The following is a 4,353-nucleotide window of genomic DNA, read 5'->3' as shown; positions in this document are numbered from 1 at the left end:
AGTATACAGTGTGAGACGAGTTTTCGGTGTTAAACCAAAATTATGGTGAATCATCGCAAAATTGCTCCTCCTATCAAGATGCAACTGTTCCAATGGAAACTACACAAAATTTACTACAAGAACTGTTTTTGGAGGTTTGGTAGATAAAGGAACGCACAGTTCCTTAAACAAAAGATGTCTGTGGTTCATGTCGATTCCTCACCATTCTCGAGATATTTGCCATTGAAGCCTTTAGTGATTTTTGCGTCTTTCAATTAAAAAAAAAGCTGCTGAAATTCTAAATAAAACAATTTTGAACAAACCATAAACAGTATTTAGTTCGGTACTTTAAGAACTAGTTTGGACTATTTTTAAACTCGGGGAAAAATTAAAGAAAACTTCTCTTTCTTGAAGATTTGGAGGGCCTTTGTTTTACTTCTCAAAGATCAAAATTCCTCCCGAAATGATACTTTCGGTATTAAAAACTGAACCCTTTTTTACGAGATTTAAAATGTATTTTCTTATCCTGCCCGTGATTATATTTTATGAATTTTCGACGGCAACCGTTCACTATTATCAAAGCATTTCCTTAAGTGAATTGGAAAAATGTAAAGTCATCACACAGTTTAATTAAGCCCAGATTTATAGATTTTCACATTATTTTTTATTGGATAATGGAGGTTTTTGTGCCATTTTAAAGAAAAATTATTCGTTTAAACATCAATTTCTAAGGGAGGATTATGCCGGTGGCCAGAGATTCAGTGAAGCGAATAAGTGAGATTCGATGAGAATTCAAAGTGAAGTTTAAAAAACCGAGTTTTCAAACTAGTTTTTCAGAATAACTCGGTACCGATTAAAGACATATCGAACTGCGGTTTTCACCTGTAATCATGAAATTTTTGAAAATTCTGAAACTGTCCTTCTAAGGCCCAAGAAATGGGCTTGCGAGTGATCGAATCGGCAAAAAATCCCTGACTCTCCGCCCATGGTAAAATTGTCGAAATCGGGCAGCACCCTGATAAGGTTTAACATTCAAAACGAATGAGCAATCACGAAAGTGATCTGCTTCGCTATGCACCTGAAAGGAAATGAAATGAAACAAACTGTATGCAAAGCCTGCGTGGGCTTTATGCCATAAAGGAAATTCTTGCATTTTTTACCAGAACCATTTCTTGAGTTATTGTTCGTTTGATGTGCGGGCCTGACATTGAACCTGCCTTGATTGATTTTCGAGTCAGGGACCTCAATGAAATGAATAGTAGATGAGCTCTGAAAGTCGGAAGATCGTCACATCGAGATCATCCTTTTCCTCCAGTTAAAGTGCACAAGACCTGTTTTACATGCAATAAGACAAAAGTGCAAAATAAACTCAATTTATCCCTCTAGAAGTTTAGGAGACACGAATTTTCAAACTACTCGTTAAGCCCGAAGCATCGGAAACGGCGCCACACTTTTCCGATAACTCCAGTTGAGCCACGTAGCCGCTGGATAAGGGAGTTAACTTCGCCTTTTTTGCATCAAAAATCCAGTTGGAAATTTTTTTAAATGGCGTTGAGGCAAAATTGGTTAACAGGAGTGTCTTTAGCCCACCACACATGAGTGGACACGACCAATGAGGCAAAGTTAGGCTTTTCGCTAAGTTGCGTAAGCCAAACATATTCCCATTGGATGATTTTTCAAGCAATAAAACGATTCAACTTGTTTACATAAAGCTGTGATGTTTTAAACAGATAACGATCAGCTAGTCGAAAGGTTTTAGCAATTCGCTCACATAGCAGATGAAAACTCGGAAGTACCATCATCCATTTACATTATTCATCTCAGGTATGGATCGATTTATATGCTAAGAAGTGCCTTGTCTTGACCATCGCCGAGATTTTTCCAGCGACTTGAAGGTTTTTGAAAAGTGCGTAAAAATGCAAAGCGCTACGCAGCAGAATGGGACGCTTTTCCAGCAGCTGGATGCGTCCAGTGAGCAGTTTTGCAATAATTTGGGTTTTGCTCAGATAGGAAGAGACGAGCGATTATTGTTGCTGGCAGGTTCTTCGACCTCAACCATCGAAGTCAATGTCTTGGCAGTCAACTCGCCTTGACAGGGCACCGCGCCCATACCAATTCTGAACCCCATTTAAATTTTAAACGTTTGAAAACTCCGTTCTGAAAAGTGCGAATACTATAAGGACATTTTTTGAATGTAAAGCAGCCTTTGTGCTCCAAAATGCAACCCATTGGCGGCGCTCGAATTGTCGGAAATGTTTGGCTCATCCCAATGACTGTAAGTTTCGCTAAAGTGCGACCGCATGAGTGAATCAACCACCGAATTGTGTAGCAAAACAATGCATTAACCGCAAACCGATTTTTCCTGCATACAAATGGCCATAGTCAGGAAACAAAACTGGCCTTCTTTCGATGAATTTCAATCAATGGCACCGAGCTGGGGGCATTTTTCTATCGGATCGATCAATACCATTTTCATAAATACATCCATAAAGAAATGCTTTATTTAAATCGACTCATGTTGCCTTTGTGTGTCTGTTCACTCAAACCTTTAACATGCTAATCGTATGCAAATTATACGGGGTGGCTCAAGTCTGAACTTTTTTCACTTTTCTATATGTCTTTGAGAGTTAAGTGTGTTTTTTTGGGGAAGAGGCACTCAATAACTACTGATGTAGACGAAATTTTAGAAGCAAACCATCAAAAATCAATCGGACAACGTAGATGACCAAGAAAATTCTAGAATGAACTTTGTCAGGAAACAGGAAAAGGGGAAGACCAAGAGGAGCTGGAGGAATGACGTGGAGGATGCAATGAAATCAAGGAGGAAATTAATCACGGAAAGAAAATGTGGAAACTGGGAACAGAACGACGTATGAAACCCTTCAGCGTGGTCAAATTCGTTTCAAATGGCGTCTTCTTCAAAGAGGATCGCTTAAAATCGAAATATCAGTTCCAGTCGAATGGCCCCCCAAATCCCCAGATTTAACGCCACCAGATTTTTTAATTGGGAGAGTTTTAAAGTAAAATGTTTACACAAGTACAAACGTACATAAGTGGTTCTTAACAAAGAGACAGTTTTCTTAACTATACAGCGTGTCTCATTAATGCTAGTTAGTGCTACATTATGTCTAAACGGTTAGAGCTCAACTTTTCCTACTGGCATCAAACTTGGTTTTTTAACTGGAACATCCAAATTTTCTCTTCGTGTGTGAATTTGGCATTAAATTAGCAATAATTTGATACTGAATCAAGTGAAATTATCCAACTGGTGCTTATTGTTGCCCAAAAGCGACACACAAAACAGCTATTAACTGAGGAGAGTTTATTCAAAATCCATTCCGCATAAAGCAGTTTTGAAAAATACGCTTTAGAAATGAAACAGCAGGAAAAAAACACAGAAAAATCAATGCAGACAAAAGTGGTATAAAMCCTTTTAATAAAATCATCCAAAATAAACTCTYTTGATAAAAAATTGCATTTTTTTKAGATGCGCCTTGWTCTTTTTCTAAGCAATCGTAGTCTATTTCCACTTCCCCCTCTTTGGAAGTATCCAACAGAMGTTCGTTGTAGAAATTGAGTTCAGGTAGATTCTGCCACTKCMCSTTTKTCATGATYGAACTRTTTTTYCARRGATAMTGAAGATTTAACTTTGTTCTTTGTCCGGCAGAAATTGGATTTGAAATCGGCAGAAGTTTGAAATTCCTATTCACWCCGGTGCAACCTCTTTTATCACCTCTTTTATCGTTTTATCGTTAAGCTTGCTAARGCTWTCCRTCACCAACAAAGTTAAAAAAATACGYTTTTTAAACTTTACTGTTTTCCAGCTGCTCGAARTAAACTTCTGCGGGAAAATGGTCCCAATAATGCACTTCCTGTACGGTTTCTGTGGTTTAGAGTGATTCTAAAACGCAGAATCAAAGAAAGAAATGTTTGGAAAAACCCATAATGGCAAAAAACCAAATGATCGCTTTCGATTGCTTTCAAAAGTGTACTAGTCAGACCAAAATCCAAAATTTGCGTGCACTGGCTGCTCAAATTTAGGTACGCACGAAAGTACTGGTTTGTGCGTGAATTCGCAAGAAGACGATTTTTGAAAAAGTAAAATAAATAAATAAATCAAAAGAGTCCGTTTGTTTAGCAGATAATTATGACTACTGTCTACAATCGGATTACTTGTTTTAATTAAAATTAATAAAGGGCGTTAATTTTATTAGCTTTTTGTACTAGAAGGTGAAAACCGCAATTCGACATCTTTAATCCTTGCAGACTTGTGGGCAAAAGTTTAATTTCCTGGAAGAATTTTTGAAGAACTTCCCCAGCTAGTAGCGAAACTGAAAATGACGTAAAAAACTACTAGTGAATGAGAGAATAATG

Source organism: Dendroctonus ponderosae, unplaced genomic scaffold (genome assembly GCF_020466585.1).
Source record: "Dendroctonus ponderosae isolate FM_Combo_2020 unplaced genomic scaffold, Dpon_F_20191213v2 Dpon_F_20191213_11, whole genome shotgun sequence".
NCBI lineage: Eukaryota > Metazoa > Arthropoda > Insecta > Coleoptera > Curculionidae > Dendroctonus > Dendroctonus ponderosae.
Note: the sequence above shows the minus strand (reverse complement) of the source record.